Source organism: Armigeres subalbatus, chromosome 1 (assembly GCF_024139115.2).
Source record: "Armigeres subalbatus isolate Guangzhou_Male chromosome 1, GZ_Asu_2, whole genome shotgun sequence".
NCBI lineage: Eukaryota > Metazoa > Arthropoda > Insecta > Diptera > Culicidae > Armigeres > Armigeres subalbatus.
Genome location: NC_085139.1, coordinates 101,354,514 through 101,373,729, shown reverse-complemented (window position 1 = coordinate 101,373,729; position 19,216 = coordinate 101,354,514). Strand labels below are relative to the sequence as shown.

The window sequence follows — 19,216 nt, the reverse complement described above, 5'->3', positions numbered from 1 at the left end:
TTCTGACAAGAATCCTGAAGGGATTCTGACAAGAATCCTGAAGGGATTCTGACAAGAATCCTGAAGGGATTCTGACAAGAATCCTGAAGGGATTCTGACAAGAATCCTGAAGGGATTCTGACAAGAATCCTGAAGGGATTCTGACAAGAATCCTGAAGGGATTCTGACAAGAATCCTGAAGGGATTCTGACTAAATTCCTGAAGGGATTCTGACAAGAATCCTGAAGGGATTCTGACAAGAATACTGAAGGGATTCTGACGAGAATCCTGACGGAATTCTGACAAGAATACTGACGGGATTCTGACGATAACCCTGAAGGGGTTTTGACAAGAATCCTGTAGGGTATCTGACGAGAATCCTGAAGGGATTCTGATGAAAATCCTTAAGGGATTCTGACGAGAATCCTGACGGGATTCTGACGAGAATCCTGACGGGATTCTGACGAGAATCCTAAAGGGATTCTGACGAGAATCCTGAAGGGATTCTGACGAGAATCCTGAAGGGATTCTGACGAGAATCCTGAAGGGATTCTGACGAGAATCCTGAAGGGATTCTGACGAGAATCCTGAAGGGATTCTGACGAGAATCCTGAAGGGATTCTGACGAGAATCCTGAAGGGATTCTGACGAGAATCCTGAAGGGATTCTGACGAGAATCCTGACGGGATTCTGACGAGAATCCTGACGGGATTCTGACGAGAATCCTGACGGGATTCTGACGAGAATCCTGACGGGATTCTGACGAGAATCCTGACGGGATTCTGACGAGAATCCTGACGGGATTCTGACGAGAATCCTGACGGGATTCTGACGAGAATCCTGACGGGATTCTGACGAGAATCCTGACGGGATTCTGACGAAAATCCTGACGGGATTCTGACGAGAATCCTGACGGGATTCTGACGAGAATCCTTACCGGTGTCTGACAAGAATCTTGACAAAATTCTGACGAGATTAGTGACTTTATTCTGACGAGAATCCTGGCGGGATTCTGACGAGAATCCTGACGGGATTCTGATTAGATTTCTGACGGGATTCTGACGAGAATCCTGACAGAATTCTGACGAGAATCTTGACAGGATTCTGACGAGAATCTTGACAGGATTCTGACGAGAATCTGACGAGAATCCTGAAGGGATTCGGACGAGAATCCTGACGGGATTCTGACGAGAACTCTGACGGGATTCTGACAAAAATGCTGAAGGGATTCTGACAAGAATCGTGAAGGGATTCTGACAAAAATCCTGACGGGATTTTGACGAAAATCCTGACGGGATTCTGACGAGAATCCTGACGGGATTCTGACGTGAATCCTGAAAGGATTCTGACGAGAATCCTGACGGGATTCTGACGAGAATCCTGACGGGATTCTGACGAGAATCCTGACGGGATTCTGACGAGAATCCTGACGGGATTCTGACGAAAATCCTGATGGGATTCTGACGAGAATCCTGACGGGATTCTGACGAGAATCTGACGAGAATCCTGGGATTCTGACGAGAATCTGACGAGAATCCTGGGATTCTGACGAGAATCCTGACGGGATTCTGACGAGAATCCTGACGGGATTCTGACGAGAATCTGACGGGATTCTGACGAGAATCTGACGGGATTCTGACGAGAATCCTGACGGGATTTTGACGAAAATCCTGATGGGATTCTGACGAGAATCTTGACGGGATTCTGACGAGAATCCTGAAGGGATTCTGACGTGAATCCTGACGGGATTCTGATGAGAATTTTGACGGGATTCTGACGAGAATCCTGAAGGGATTCTGACGTGAATCCTGACGGGATTCTGACGAGAATCCTGACGGGATTCTGACGAGAATCCTGACGGGATTCTGACGAGAATCCTGCAGAGATTCTGACGACAATCCTGACGGGATTCTGACGACAATCCTGACGGGATTCTGACGACAATCGTGATGGTATGCCGATCCTGAAAGGATTCTGACGAGAATACTGAAGGGATTCTGACGAGAATCCTGAGTAGATTTTGATGAGAATCCTGAAGGGACTTTGACGAGAATCATGAAGGGATTCAGAGGAGAATGCATTATTGTTGAAAAATATGTTTAAACGATTGTAAAGGTATGGTGCGCGGAAAGTGTTTTGCCAAAAACCCATCAGAAAATTTTCAAATGCTATTTTTTTCCACAGTACTCTTCTCTACACTGTTTCTTGTTTGCTTCTACTATTAACTCTTGTTTGTTGTGCTGTATGTTTCTTGCAGTTCAAAATTTAGGAGAACTATTCCCATTTTCATCACACTGTAGTAAATTCATCGCTTAACAAAGATATGTTGTATCAATTTCATCAATTATTTTTGCTAAATCGAGATGCATTTCATATAATGTTGAAAACCGAAAACCGTTTTCAAACTATTTGACCTATCGGAACTCGGCTGAAAATGTTGAAACGTTGCGATCTGTCATGTTTGAAACTGTTCTGATCTCCGTTCGACAGAATCTGCCTCTATTGTGAATTGGGTCTTGTTCATCTTGTTTCTAATTTTCCGAATTCCTACACAATAGTCCTGTCCGGTCTTCTTTCCGTGTCGGAGCTCATCACAATTTCGCAGCGGGAGCAATTTTTGCTAACTGTGTACCGCATATCCTCAAGCCCCACTGCCATAGCATGGAAAGAGACCACAAATAGAAGGTAGTCTGTAATTCTAGCATCAGCTTACGCAGGGTAGCCTCCTCCAACCTAGTAGTCTCCCAGCTAGGCCAATAGGAATAGAAGCTTACCTTGCAAACTGACTAGTGACTACAGGAGTTAGCTCCAACCAACTAAACTACATTGACCGACCAGCTGGCGAGATATCTGATTGGTTCGGCCTGTAGATTGAGGGCAAATAGGAAGAAAGCAAGTCGCTATTCTGCTGATTCATAACTAGCTAGGAGCATAATCGAAACGGCGCAGTAGCATACATTAGGATCGGTGGCTGGCACCCTCATTAAATCGACCACCCGCAGACTCAGGGTTTGCACTGTTGGGATGGAGTTGGCTCACTCCTGTGGTGCCCGGAAACGGAACGGTGTTTCACTGCATTTGAGCTAAACGGATCCAATCAAATCCAGAACGAGGCTCAACAGTTGCCGGGGAGGTTTTCCCTGCACTTTTTCTGACTAAGCTTTAGATAAATGGGAAACATTAGTAGGTCGAAATAGGCGAACAAATCAACTTTCAATTTAAATAAATCATTGAAAACTGCAACAGCTTATTTTGCTAAACATTTCCATCACATTTCTTCATTTTAATGTAGGAATTAGAACAAACATCTATCTCAACAATAAATGGCATAGTACGGAAAATTAGATTGAGATGCAGTTGGTCATTATTATTTTATTCACTATTCAAATATGAATTGAATAAATAATATCAAATCACTTACAGTAATCCATTCTCCAGGTTCACCCCAAAAACGCGCAGAACGTCAGAATTGAAAAGTTAAAAATCTGTTGTATTTATTTTTAATAAAACCCATCGCCCATTTGGAGCTTTGCTCACCTTGTCTTCGAACCAGCCCCCACTATTAGCGCAGATCCCCGGCAGATTTCAGCAGAGCATAAGCGTCAAATGTGTATACCCTTTTCATCGCATCCATTAGCCAGGGACTCGTCCTTCGTCCTGGTTCATCCCCTCCTGCATGACGAGCTCCGCTTTGTACAGTTCCCTCACTCTAAAAAGCTTTTACAATAGCACTCGGTGACTCCGAGCGCCCAGATTTCTCGCCCCGAACTCTCCGAGAAGTATGAAATAATAATCGGACTGCCGACGACAACGACGACGTGGAACCATGACCATGGGTCCTGGGCCCAGGCTCTTAGTTTAACAAAACCAACCGACGCGACGGACGGCAGCGGAAGGACAAATGGAACAAATGAAACGCCAAAATCATCATTTGTCTAAGCCGCCCCATGGTATGTCGTCCCCGACCAGCAGCCCAGGTCCGGTCCGCCGCCGGTGGAATCGTTGCCCCCTAAATCGTTGTCGGTCCGGGTGAAGAATTTCTTCTGCTTGGTGCACCCGAACAGGTAAATCCGGGCACGAGATGTAGGCAAAAAACAAAAGGGAATCCACACCCCCAAAATTCTGACTGACGTAAAGGTTTCCGCCTAGGATTGTGAATGTACCGAGGGGTGATTCGATTGCGTTTAAAGTCATGAAAATCCGACAGAGGTTTATCTACATTTGGACTGCAATGGACCTATTTTTAACTACGAATTGTCCAAACTCCGTCAAAATCTTAACTGAAGTCAGACAGAGATTGTAATATTCTTTAGTGGATACAAACAAGTTTCATTTTGAAAAGAAATTTTCAGCTGATGTAAATACAACTAGTAAATACAACTATTGTGGGCCCTCCTTAGCCGTGCGGTAAGACGCGCGGCTACAAAGCAAGACCATGCTGAGGGTGGCTGGGTTCGATTCCCGGTGCCGGTCTAGGCAATTTTCGGATTGGAAACTGTCTCGACTTCCCTGGGCATAAAAGTATCATCGTGCTAGCCTCATGATATACGAATGCAAAAATGGTAACCTGGCTTAGAAACCTCGCAGTTAATAACTGTGGAAGTGCTTAATGAACACTAAGCTGCGAGGCGGCTCTGTCCCAGTGTGGGGATGTAATGCCAATAAGAAGAAGAAGAAGAAGAAGAAGAAATACAACTATTTTCACAATCCAGTTGATTTTCTATTTTTTTAAAGGAAAGGAATTCAAATTTTTATTCTGTGTACAACACATGCTTAAATAGTGGAAGAAGATTCTCTGGTTATCAAACCAATTTTTTTACGGAAATTGTTTGAATCCGGGCAGGAATGTATTGTATTGAGTTCTAAAAACTACCTACAGAAGTTTATTTGTTTCCCAGGACAAGAATTTATTTGAATTCGTTTTGATGGATGGATTCAATTCTGACGCGATTTGTCTCAAACATGATAGGAATGGGCAAACGGATCCCAAGCAACCAAAAGTTCCTTTAAAAGTACGTTTTTCGCTTAAGCAGCTCGGTGAAGCAGAGGGGTGAGCTTGGTAGTCATATGGCTACTGCTTCTGCCTCATACGCAGGAGGTCGTGGGTTCAATCCCAGGTCCGTTCCATTCTCCTACTTTGTATCTTTCTCTATATTTCTCATGTTCTAGCAATCGCTAGAACTGGAGATGGACTACCATACCGTTTCTATTTCTATTCCTATACCTTCAACTTGAATATTCTAGCAGTAATTTGCTAGAATTGGAAATGAACTATAAAAAGCTCGTTTCCTATATCCAATTAGAAATTCCATCAGTTGCTTTCTCCTATCTATCACATTGGCAGTTCGTTAACCAAGATGGACCTCTGCCTCTCGAACCTAACCCAAAAATTCCAACAAATTCCGCATGAACTCGTGGCAAGTGCAGAGGTATATTCGGCTTGCAGTGGGCGAGTGATTACATCATCAATCCTTCCCCTTCCCTACATTGTCTTGCATTCTGACGTGGCAGGCGCCAGTATGACCTAGCAAATGAGATCACCAGTACTTGTACTTTGAAGATGTGTGCTAGTCCCAAGCAGACATCTGTTGGTTCCCTGTGCAAGAACAGCGATCTGGTCATAATGGAGTAGCAACTACGAGCAGTCAATCAAGCTCAAGCTCAAGCTAAGCAGCTCGGTGAAACAGATTAAGCGAAAAACGTACTGTTGAAGGAACTTTTGGTTACTTGGGATCATTTTGTTGAACGGAGTTTTTACGGCCGGTTTTCTGATTTCCTTAGCGTTCACAGAAAATTATTAGCATTAGACTAGAACCCAGCGGGACATCGCAGCAGAGGCAGAACCAGAGATTCATGGCTGCAAACCCTCAATAAAGAAATAAAAGAAGTCGACAGAAGTCTATCCTGGCCATAAGTTAAAGCGAAAGCTGAACATCGCTCCGGATGGAGATGTTTCAAGTCGGCCCTTTGCAGTGTACAGGACAGTGTACAGGACCCATAAGTTAGTAAGTTTCTTCATTCTTCCTTCTTCCTGCTTCCTTCATTCTTGTTCCTTGTTTCATCTTCCTGCTTCTTTTTTAGTTCTTCCTCTTTCCTTATTCATTTTCCTCTTTGCTTCTCCATTCCTTCCTTATTTCTTCTTTTTTCTTTCTTCTGTTTTCCTTTTTCCTTCTTTCCTTTTTCAATCTTCCTTTTCCCTTTAGGAGGCGTACAGGACCCATAAGTAAGCAAGAATAGGGTAGAATAGAGGAAGAAACAAAATGGAAGGAAAAAAAAGAACTAGGGATAACAAACAAGAAACAAGGTAGAAGAAAGATGAAATTTAAACGGCATAATGATAAAGAAGGAAGAGAAGCTTAAAGAAGAAAGAAAGGAAGAATTAGTAACAAAATTTTCGATGAGAATTCATACTCTTCTAGTTAAAAAAATTACATTACAGACCATACGGATTTTCCAGATTTGGCGCGGATTTAATAACCATTTTAGGGCTTCGAATGGATTTGGCGCGGATTTAGTTTTAGGTAGGGGAACAGACGGCTTTGGCAGGTTTTGTTCTATTATTGGCAGGGGGTTTTTATTGACCGAATTTTATGAAATTTGGCCACAATATTCTTTGATATGCAAAGAATGTTTGGGCCAAATTTGAGCATAATCAGTCATAAAAAAACCCCTGCCAATAATAGAACAAAACCTGCCAAAGCCGTCATTACCCCTAGTTATTTAATAAATAACATGCTAGATGTACGTTTTTGCCTTTCTCGTATACTAAGTATACGTAAAGGCTATATGATCACTCCAAAAATGAACTTTTTATGGGAGACCCGTAGACCCATAGTGTTATATCCCAATCGACTCAGTTTGACGAATTGAGGTGATGTCTGTGTGTGTGTGCGTTTTTTTCTTCCTAAGCAATGGGGAATCTGCTCAACAGACATCCTGGGTTGGACGTCCAGGGGGTGCGGGAACACCATGGTATTGTGCCAGCGCATTGCCGGCTTTCCAGGTGGCCTTACCACGCCCTATGTCCTCGGCAGGTGGGAAGGATCGACTTCGCGCCTGCTTCCCTCTGCACGGCTGGTATCAAGAATGATGATGCCGCGTGCACCCCAAATTGACCTCTCTGCGATAGGGTCTATTCGCCAACACACAGAGGGACTTGCCGACGCGGTGCCTACGCCTGCCCCAGCCTTGACGAGAACCCGCCCGGTTGACCGACGCCGCGAAAGCGACGATACCATGTTGTTCTTCGCGCGGCCACTTGTTGGATAAAAGGATTGAGTTCGACCACAGGGCACCGGTATGACCCATGAAGCCGACTCCGAACCCTTGGACCACCTCTTATTTGCGCCTGAACTAGCCATTCCTCGAGTCCACGCGCAACATTCTGTGTAGCTCCGAGACGATTTGGACGATTGCCGATAAAACGGCATTCCAGCCAACTTCATCTTTACACATCCTACGGACTAGGTTGTCCGGGGTAGTGTCCAGAAAACATTTGGCAAGCATGTAGTCACGCATTGTGCGAAAACGTGGGCACACGAACAACACGTGTTCCGTCGTTTCCTCTAAACCGAGGCGAGGCCGAGTGTCCGAACCGGTGCAGATACTGTCTGAAGCAACCAAGGCCTGTAAGGACTTGGGTCAGGTGGAAAGTGATTTCTCCATGGCGTCTCTCTCCGGTATCAACCTATGTGTCCATCTACCCTTAGTGGAACTGTCCCACGCACGCTGCCATTTGACCATTGAGGCCAACCTGACAGTCCTAAGGATGCCTCTCGTGCCGCGCATTTCGAAGTTCTCTCTATCTTCACCGATGACGATGTCAATAGGTATCATACCGGTGATGACGCAAAGTGCATCGTGCGACACGGTTCGGTACGCGCTCGCAACTCTTAGATACATGAGCCTATACGTACTTTCTAACTTCGTTCTGTAGCAGTTAATATACAGAGCCGTGCCTCAAGCTGGCCCCTTATACCTCAGTATGGACAGAGAGACACTAGCCAGAAGCTTACGCTTGCTGGCATAAACCGCAGAGCTATTGGACATCATCCGGGACACTGCTACTATAGCTTTGGAGGCACGCTTGCAGGCGTAATTAACGTGGCTACCAAAGGTGAGCTTATCTTCGATCATTACCCCCAAGAGTTTGATGAAGCGTTCAGAGCTGACCGCGCAGTTGCCTGCCCTTATCATCGCTTGTTGCTCCGACTTTCGCTTGTTGACAACAACCACCTCAGTCTTGTGGTGAGCCAGTTCTAACTTCCTGGAACTCATCCACTCCCCCACAATTGCGGTCGAGTGGGCTGCAGTCAACTCCACCTCTTCGATCGATTCGCCGTAGACCTCCAGCGTAATATCGTCAGCGAAGTCGACGATTACCACGCCCACCGGGAACTTCAACCTCAAGACACCGTCGTACATGACGTTCCATAACACCGGACCCAGTATGGAACCTTGCGGAACCCCTGAGGTTATGTCAACGCACTTCCGACCCGCCTCCGTGTCGTATACCAGTACTCGATTCTGGAAGTAGCTTCCGAGAATCTTGTACAGGTTCTCGGGAATTCCAAGACGCAGGAGCGCATCTGCAATAGCTGCCCAACTGGCACTATTGAAAGCATTCCTCACGTCGAGAGTCACTACTGCACAATAGCGAACTCCTCTCCTCTTACGCTGGATAGCTATCTCCGCGGATTTGGTAACCGACAAGATAGCGTCTACGGTCGACTTACCCTTTCGGAAGCCAAACTGGTTACTCTATAGACCATCCGCACCCTCCGTGCGTATCAACAACCTGTTGAGGATGATTGTCCAGGCATCTCTGCATGACAGATCTAAACTTATCGGGAGCCTCAGCAATGGCCCCACATGTCTTGGCCATTATGACCCTATAGGCTGTAAGAACATTGTGAACCCAACTTAAAGCGTTTGTCGTTTAATTTATGTTTCGCGTATTTTGCTGTCTGATTTCGTGCTGTGTATTGCTCAATGTAAGTTTTCATTTACCCTGACGTGACGATGCAGTCAGTGGATTTGAAAGTCTAGCAAAGACAGTAACCTATATTAGCCACCTATGTGTCAAGAACTGAAGTAGCACAGAAGGATTAGAAATTTGAATTTATTGCGTCGTTCATGATCTAATGCGTCGTTGTAAAACAGCCAGATTTGATTGTAATTTACAACAATAGTTCGTATTACGTCGTAAATTAAACTCTCTGTAACCGACCAATAAGAGGGAAACACGTAGCCACGACTAGGCTGAAGCCAATCTAACTCGCGTCGGTTTCCTCATTATAGTGGAGTGCTTACTAGAGTTCAGTTGAAAACTTACCGTCTTTTTAAAAAAGGTGAATTTGAGCGACGCCATACTTGACTCGGAGTAAGTTCGCGTCCGATTAAGTTTATTTTCTTAAATATTAGTTTTAATGCTTACTTTTGTATTTAGTTTATATATTTATCGAGTGTGATTCAGTTTAAGACTGAAATTGTTGCGAACCTAGTTAATATTTTCGACTTTGAATTCAGGTGAGCCTAGTTAATTAACTATAATATATTCGAGCAAATAATAAAGTCAGCCACGTTGAGCAGGACAAAAGCCCGTTCTCGTGGGCGGTTTGTGCGGAGTTGGTGCACTGTTCGAAGCACGTGGTACCAAACGTCGTGACCGTTGGGTCCGACATCTATAAGACGTCGAGTGAACCGTCGTTGAAAGCCACGTCTGCGACGCCGTCGACGCGTTGGTTTCACCGAAAGCTCAGTGGGCGTCGTTTCGTCGATAGGATACACCCGTCCCAGAGCCGCATCGAACCACAACGTAACTTGCACGTGGTAGGCGTTACGACTCGCAAGTAAATAAGCCGCGTGGCGTTTGCCGAGCAATATTAACGGCAATCACTCCACTGTGCTAGGGGATATTTGTACCCCGAAACTCAACAGGATCAGGATCGCCACGAGAATGTAAGAACATTGTGAACCCAACTTAAAGCGTTTGTCGTTTAATTTATGTTTCGCGTATTTTGCTGTCTGATTTCGTGCTGTGTATTGCTCAATGTAAGTTTTCATTTACCCTGACGTGACGATGCAGTCAGTGGATTTGAAAGTCTAGCAAAGACAGTAACCTATATTAGCCACCTATGTGTCAAGAACTGAAGTAGCACAGAAGGATTAGAAATTTGAATTTATTGCGTCGTTCATGATCTAATGCGTCGTTGTAAAACAGCCAGATTTGATTGTAATTTACAACAATAGTTCGTATTACGTCGTAAATTAAACTCTCTGTAACCGACCAATAAGAGGGAAACACGTAGCCACGACTAGGCTGAAGCCAATCTAACTCGCGTCGGTTTCCTCATTATAGTGGAGTGCTTACTAGAGTTCAGTTGAAAACTTACCGCCTTTTTTAAAAAAGAATTTAAGCGACGCCACACTAAACTCGGAGTAAGTTCGCGTCCGATTAAGTTTATTTTCCTAAATATTAGTTCTAATACTTACTTTTGTATTTAGTTTATATATTTATCGAGTGTGATTCAGTTTAAGACTGAAATTGTTGCGAACCTAGTTAATATTTTCGACTTTGAATTCAGGTGAGCCTAGTTAATTAACTATAATATATTCGAGCAAATAATAAAGTCAGCCACGTTGAGCAGGACAAAAGCCCGTTCTCGTGGGCGGTTTGTGCGGAGTTGGTGCACTGTTCGAAGCACGTGGTACCAAACGTCGTGACCGTTGGGTCCGACATCTATAAGACGTCGAGTGAACCGTCGTTGGAAAGCCACGTCTGCGACGCCGTCGACGCGTTGGTTTCACCGAAAGCTCAGTGGGCGTCGTTTCGTCGATAGGATACACCCGTCCCAGAGCCGCATCGAACCACAACGTAACTTGCACGTGGTAGGCGTTACGACTCGCAAGTAAATAAGCCGCGTGGCGTTTGCCGAGCAATATTAACGGCAATCACTCCACTGTGCTAGGGGATATTTGTACCCCGAAACTCAACGCCAGCGCGCGAGTCAACTGGGTGGTGTGAAAGCTTTTTCTTGGTATCGACAACGGCGACGCAAAGCAAGGTGAGTTGCGTCCAGCCTACTTTCGCTTGTGGCATCCACGAAAGCTCGAATTCGACTGCAGATTGCATCCGACGTGGGAACGCCGGCATTGAGAAGAAGCTAAGGTCAGATCTGTCCATCTTGAAGCTCGAATTTCAGTTACCTACAAACGAAACAGAAATTATTAGCAGTTTTGCATTTTGAACGTGACGTCACACACGGTTAGGGAATTAGGCTTTCCTTAATTTAAAAATTTCAATAAATTTTTCGCATCGAATTGAGGACCATTCGATAAAATAATCTTGTTTTAGGATACGCGACCGCGTATTGGTTATTTTGAATAAAATTACTCCTAGTTTAGAACCACACACTTCACATTTCTTTCGTCACGTCATTTTGAAAAGATTTTAGGTTGGCTAAGGTTTATTAAAGGTTAAGTATTCCCCTGCCTGATTGGTTATCGAGGGTTTTGTAAATATAATCTTAAATTTAGTTCGTAGATAATGTCGGTAAGGTTGAGTCTGGTTGGTTTTTGATGACTTTGTTTGGTGTGTTGAAGTGCAACTTCGGTTCTTGCGTGACTTTGACCTGCCCTGAGTCGGCAGTCTCATCCGGGTAAATTTAAGCAGAGCTAACGGTCCTTCTTATTGAAGGTGGCGCTTAAGCCGTCAGCTTAAGAAAGCAGGACGGAACGTTACATTTTGGCGCCCAACGTGGGGCCACGGAATTAGATTGGGTCCTAGAGACCAGATTAGATTCGAACTGAGTAGAGTTTTCATATTAGTATTTTGGAATTGGGTCTTATAAAGTTAGTAGAATATTAGAATTGGCCCTGTCTTGGTATAGTATTTTCGAATTGGTTGATTGAATAATCTAACTGGTTTGGTATAGGAACAAATTTTGAATTAATTTATTAAGAATTTTGGTTAGACTTAAGATTGAATTCGGAATTAGTTTAGAATTTGATTTGTTTTTTTTTTGTAAATACATTTTGATTTCTTTTAATTATTCCGTAGGTTAAGTAACTGCTGTCATTCTCGCGTTTGTCAATATACGAATTTATATTCTAGTGAGAAGTGATCTTTTTGAAACTGCTAATTTTAGTTTGCTACTAACTAGTGCATAAAATGGAGTGGTATCGAATTTATGCCGATGACCTCGACGAAGAAGAGCTCGATTATGAGCTGGCAATTCGTGCGCGGCCGCTGGTTGGCAACTTGGAGATTCGCCGTAGGGAACTAAGGAATCTACTTCGTGATCCGAATGCGACGAGAGCGTTGGTAGTCGCCGATCACCAGATGCAGGCGGACCTCGCGATCGTTCCATACAAGCTGCAAGAAATTGAGAGAATTATGACTGAAGCTCCAAATCGGTACGTGATTTCTAGATTGGTACATTACCATCAAAGAATCCGGCGGTGTATTCCCCATGATGGCGTGGTGCTCGAGAACCGTAGACTGCTGTTGGATTTGGTTACACGTCTGGGCCAATGAATTTTTGAGATCGATTTTCGTGCGGTGGAAACGCCACTGCCAACGACTGAGTTTAGGGCCCGTCCAACAGATAATGCTACCAGGTTCTCTCTGCCAACGAACTTCTCCGATGGAGGTGGACGAGAAATCAACCGGTCGTTGCCGAACCCTGTACGGTTAGGGTCTACTGGTTCACTGAATCTTGAAGGTGCGGTTGGCGGCGTAATAGGATCGCCAATGGTGAATCCCGAACGGAGCTCCGGTGTTTCCGAACCGGCATCGTTGAATCAAAACCCGGCATTAAGTAGTACCATACCAGCATCGCTTAATCTCGGACCAGCTTTAATCGATTTAAATCCGAGAAGTGGGGTATTCGATCTTCAAATGGAAATAGGACCTCAGCCAAGGTATACAGGTGCAATTCCTCGTGTGGCGCGTCCTTCTGTTCCAGAATTTCTACAGTCACCACCAAGGATGGTGTCGTCGTTGAATTTACAATTTCCAAAGCAACTGGTGCGGAATGAAAATGTTCGTGATTTCGTTCCGATACAAAAACACGAGAGAACTGGGGATCAGTCAAATCCGACACCGGATCCAGAGACAATTCCTGCGTATCCAACTGACGACGGACAGCGTCCAAAAAGTCGCGAGGCCCATCAGTCATCGAAGATAGAAACAAAAAAAAAATGTATGAATACGTGCATTTATCTCAGGTAGAAGCGTCCGTGGAAAAGTATGTTGGCCAGTTGACCCAACAGGGAACACAGTTTTCGATGGGACCGGAAAATGCAATGAATTACCTGACAGAAGGAGTTGGAGAATTACGCTTGGTAGATCGGGAAGTGGAAAACCTATCAAGAGGCAGATTGGTTTCTCGACCGTTACGTGAACCTAGCCCTCCCCTTCAGCTGAGTGGACTTTGTCCAGGGGCCAGAAGCACGCCAAGAATACCGATAAACCAAACCCGGACAATCCCTGCTGGTGAGGTTCGTTTTGACCCAGCCCAACTTGGATATATGCGAAATCCGTCCACAACGGTGGAGTCACCCAATCTTCAGAGATATCCAATCGACGCTGACGGGTATCGGGGTAACTTTTATTCCAGAAGACAACCACATCAACAGTGTGCGATCATTGAGAAATGGCCAAAATTCAGTGGGGACACAAATTCTGTTCCAGTCAGCGATTTCTTGAGGCAAATCGGTATTCTTTGTAGGTCTTACGCAATTAGTAAACCAGAGCTTCGAATGCATGCGCACTTGTTATTTAAAGACAACGCATCGGTTTGGTACACAACATATGAAGAGAAATTCGATTCCTGGGAGACACTAGAGGTGTATCTTAAAATGAGATATGATAACCCTAGCCGCGACAGATTGATTCGCGAAGAGATGCGTAATCGTAAGCAACGCCCTAATGAGCTTTTCAGCGCCTTCTTAGCTGATATGGAAATGTTGGCCCAACGAATGATACGGAAGATGACCGAGGTCGAGAAGTTCGAGATCATCGTAGAGAATATGAAGCTTTCGTATAAGCGACGCCTAGCGTTGGAGCCAATTCACTCTATCGACCATTTAGCTCAAATGTGCTATAAATTTGACGCTCTTGAGCATAATTTGTACCAAGGATACAACCAGTCCAAACCCGTACATCATGTCGTATTGGAGGAGGAAGAACACGAAGACGTTTCAGAACAATCCGAAGCCGAAATTTATGCTCTGCGATCGAAGACGATGTTCAATCGTAATAAGGAATTTTCTAAAGATTTTGGGGATTCTAAACCGTCAGCTGAAAAAAAAAAATGTCGAAGTAACGTGTTGGAACTGCAAGCAGGCAGGTCATCTCTGGCGAGATTGTGAGAAACGGAAGAGAATCTTCTGTCACATCTGTGGAATGATGGACACGACCGCGCTCAAGTGTCCAAATCAACACAACCTTCGTTCGGAAGACGAAGACCAAAAAAACGAATAGTTGAGGACGATTCCGGGAATCGTTGTCCTCCTTTTCGTGATTTGCGGATTCCCAACAATGATTTTCATATTTTCGCTGATTTTTCTCAGATAAATCCTCCGTGTCACGATGTCCACATTTAAATGTTCGAATATTGTCTGAAGAAATTGAGGGACTAGCGGATACAGGAGCCAGCATCTCCATTATAAGTACACTTGACCTGATTGACAAATTGGGCCTTGAAATTCATCCGATTCCGCTCAAAGTAAAGACTGCTGATGGGACAGGTTATCACTGCCAAGGATACGTGAATGTTCCATTTTCAATCGGAAATGTGACCCATGTCCTTCCAACTGTAGTAGTTCCTGAGATCACGAAAAAGCTAATATTAGGAATGGACTTTCTTAACAAGTTTGGCTTTCGTTTGACGACTTCAGAAAACACCATTGGATCAGCCAGGCCTTCCAAAACAACAGCGATGGAACTTAACAATCTAGATTTATGTTTTGTGGAAGAATATTTTGGAGAAAATGTGGAAAGAATTTGTTTCCAACTACAACCGTGTGAAATAGAAGAGCAACCCAAGATCGAAATTGATGAAAGTTTGGAAATGCCAACGGTGGAGATACCTGAATCACACCTTCGAATTCCGGAAGATCTTCAAACAGAACACAACCTGAACGATCTAGAACGGCGACAACTGTTTGAAGCAGTGCAACAGCTTCCTGCGACTAAACAAGGCCAACTAGGACGAACCACTTTGATGAAACACAAAATCGAACTTGTGCCAGGAGCTAAGCCACGAAAATTTCCCTCGTATCGTTGGTCTCCGTCGGTTGAATGTGTGATCGATGCTGAAGTAGAGCGAATGAAGAAGTTAGGCGTCATTGAAGAATGTCCTCACGCGATAGACTTTCTAAACCCCTTATTACCGGTGAAGAAAGCCAATGGTAAATGGCGGATTTGCCTTGATTCGAGAAGGTTGAACCAATTTACGAAAGAGATGAGTTCCCTTTTCCGAATACGACGGCAATACTCCAGACGTTTCCAAAATCTAAGTATTTTACGGTAATCGATCCCAGCGAGTCCTACTATCAAGTGGCTTTAGAAAATTCTTCCAAAACATGACTGCGTTTCGAACCACGAAAAACCTTTATCGGTTTACTGTAATGCCTTTTGGTTTGTCAAATGCCCCGGCAACAATGGCTCGCCTTATGAGTAGAGTATTAGGCCACGATCTGGAGCCGAGGGTTTACGTATATTTGGATGACATAATCATCGTGTCCAATAGTTTGGAGGAGCATATTGAGCTAATAAAAGAGGTAGCTCGGAGACTTCGTAATGCGGGTCTCACAATAAATTTACAAAAAAGTAAATTTTGTCAGACGAAGATCCGTTATTTGGGATACGTACTCTCAGAGGACGGCTTGTCCATGGATGTCAGCAAGGTTCAACCCGTTCTGGAGTATCCCGTACCGAAGACGATCAAGGACATTAGAAGACTTCTAGGATTGGCTGGGTTTTATCAAAAATTCATACCCAATTATTCGGAAGTTACCAGTCCCATCTCCGATTTACTTAAAAAGAATCGCAAACATTTTACTTGGACAGAAGCAGCCGATGCAGCATTAATAAAACTTAAAACATTGCTTGTAACAGCCCCGGTGCTTTCAAACCCTGATTTCACGAAACCCTTCGTGATTGAGACCGATAGTTCTGACCTCGCAATTGGAGCCGTTTTGACGCAAAACAACGATGGTGAGAGGCGGCCGATTGCGTACTTCTCAAAGAAGCTCTCCAGCACCCAGCGCCGCTATAGCGCCACTGAAAGAGAGTGTCTTGCTGTTCTCTTGAGCATTGAGAACTTTAAGCATTTCGTGGAAGGATCGCAGTTTGTCGTACAAACTGACGCAATGAGTCTTACGTTCCTACGCAATATGTCAATCGAAAGTAAATCGCCCCGAATCGCTCGTTGGGCATTAAAACTATCAAAATACGATCTTCTACTGCAGTATCGCAAAGGGAGCGAAAACATACCAGCAGATGCCCTGTCGAGAGCGGTGAACTCCGTAGAAGTTACCCTCATGGACCCGTATATAACGCAGCTCAAACAGATGATTGAGAAATTCCCAGAAAAATACCGGGATTTCACCATACAGGATGGAAAAGTATATAAGTTTATTACAAATGCATCCATCGTGGAAGATAGCACCTTCCGTTGGAAATATGTAGTCCCTTTGGCGGAAAGGCAAGACGTAATGAGGACAATCCACCAGGAAGCGCACCTTGGATTGGTTAAAACATTGGCTAAAATTCGTGAGCGATTCTATTGGCCACGAATGGCAGCGGACATCAAAAGGTTTTGTGAACGATGCGAAGTTTGTCGTGAATCTAAAGTTCCAAACCTCAACGTAACACCTCCGTGCGGAAAACCGAAACTATGCACGCGCCCCTGGGAGCTGATTTCACTAGATTTTCTGGGTCCATATCCGCGCAGCAGAAAAGGGAATGTTTGGATTTTGGTCGTTAGCGACTTCTTCTCCAAATTCGTGTTGGTGCAATGTATGCGAACAGCAACTGCGCAACCCGTATGTGCTTTCGTCGAAAACCTGGTGTTCAACTTGTTCGGTACACCCAGCGTGTGTATCACTGATAATGCACAGGTCTTCAAAGGCGAAATGTTCACTAAGCTGCTACAAAAGTATTCGGTTACTCACTGGAATCTCTCTGTGTATCATCCCGCACCGAATCCGACGGAGCGCGTCAATCGGGTTATTGTTACTGCGATTCGATGTTCGCTTAACCGTAAAAGCGACCACCGGGACTGGGATGAGTCTGTCCATCAGATCGCGAAGGCAATTCGCACAAATGTACACGACAGTACGGGGTACACACCGTACTTCGTCAACTTTGGCCGTAATATGGTGAGCACCGGCGATGAATATGATCTTTTGCAGCGAATCCAGGACAAAAGAGGCAGCGAAGACCTAAAACGAGAAACAAATAACTTGTTCAACATCGTCCGCGAAAACCTTCTCAATGCATACAAAAGATATAGTAGTTCGTATAACTTGCGAGCTAACACCAAACATCACTTTGCGGTGGGAGACACTGTGTATAAAAAGGAAATGCACCTGTCCAATAAACAGAAAAACTTTGTTGGCAAATTTGGAAACAAATTTAGCAAAGTTCGAGTACGAGAAGTGCTCGGCACTAACACTTATGTAGTAGAGGATCTCAATGGGAAAAGGATACCAGGCAGTTATCATGGATCCTTCTTAAAACGCGCCTAAATCACACCAGCTATGACGGTGCATCCGCCGATGCACATAAACAAGCCAACATTAACAAAATACTCGAAGAGGTGTCTGGCAGAATCCAACGTCGAGATGTCACATAGTGTTTCCTCCGTTGTTGATGATAGTTTATAAAATTAGCATTGTTTAATTAGTCAGTTTTGTTAAAATATTATCGTAGATTGGTTGAATGGGGGATCGTTGCATAGTCCTTTTCACACACCACCGCCGAACGTTAACACTTTGATCCCATAGTAAACATACCTTTCGCAGTCGATAATCCACTCCACTAGTTCCTTAAATGTCGAGGCGCTTGAAATGGGACGCGCAGTAAACTTTTCACCATAATTTCTCTTAATAAGCCATAGTTTTCTTTAATATTCTTGCGCCACATTTTAGTTTTCACTTTCACTTTCGTTTTACAATAGCCCGGTTATCATTGCAGTAGTTTGACAGTTTCATTTGACAGATCCGTTTGACAGCAGTAGTATCAAGCAACTCCCAGCATAGCAAAACATTCCATTAAACCCAAAGTAAACAATATGTTGTGGCAACAATAATATTTAATTCACAGTGAATGCTCAGATAAGAGTTTGAGATTGTTTTGATTAGAGGCTCAGATATTTCTGGGGTTTATTAAGATTGTATTTGAATTGTTTTGGTTCTCAGACATTTCTGAGGTGAAATTAGAATTCATTGGAAATAGTACTTTTCTCAGACGTTTCTGAGGTAAATTGTATCGATTCGAAGAATTTGTAAATCTGCTCAGACATTTCTGAGGTCAATTGAAGTAAGAAAGTTAATGTAAGAAATTCAAGTAGAAAAAAAAATGCCACAGCACAATGAAAAATAAATCTCATTCAATAGTATAGTCCGCAAACCAGATACTTCGTTCAATCAATCATGTGTTAGTCTGTAATAATAAATTAGATGTCTGATTTAGGAATAAATTGAAGAATAAAAATTTCAAAATTTCATTTCATAATTTTTATTTTGTTAGGATGGGCGAGAATGTAAGAACATTGTGAACCCAACTTAAAGCGTTTGTCGTTTAATTTATGTTTCGCGTATTTTGCTGTCTGATTTCGTGCTGTGTATTGCTCAATGTAAGTTTTCATTTACCCTGACGTGACGATGCAGTCAGTGGATTTGAAAGTCTAGCAAAGACAGTAACCTATATTAGCCACCTATGTGTCAAGAACTGAAGTAGCACAGAAGGATTAGAAATTTGAATTTATTGCGTCGTTCATGATCTAATGCGTCGTTGTAAAACAGCCAGATTTGATTGTAATTTACAACAATAGTTCGTATTACGTCGTAAATTAAACTCTCTGTAACCGACCAATAAGAGGGAAACACGTAGCCACGACTAGGCTGAAGCCAATCTAACTCGCGTCGGTTTCCTCATTATAGTGGAGTGCTTACTAGAGTTCAGTTGAAAACTTACCGCCTTTTTAAAAAAAAAGTGAATTTG

The 19,216-nt window shown here is 43.8% G+C and overlaps 1 protein-coding gene and 1 long non-coding RNA gene across 2 annotated transcripts in view; one reads left to right on the top strand and one right to left on the bottom strand.

Moving 5' to 3' along the window:
- Positions 1 to 19,216, top strand: part of LOC134203692 (polypyrimidine tract-binding protein 1) — a 723,317-nt gene that overhangs the window by 118,705 nt on the left and 585,396 nt on the right. The window lies entirely within an intron of this gene.
- LOC134202386 (uncharacterized) lies at positions 11,061 to 18,241 on the bottom strand. The gene is made up of 3 exons (XR_009977211.1): positions 18,007 to 18,241; positions 17,164 to 17,433; positions 11,061 to 11,187 (listed from the first exon to the last, which is right to left on the bottom strand). It is a non-coding gene; the product is annotated as an uncharacterized LOC134202386 (long non-coding RNA).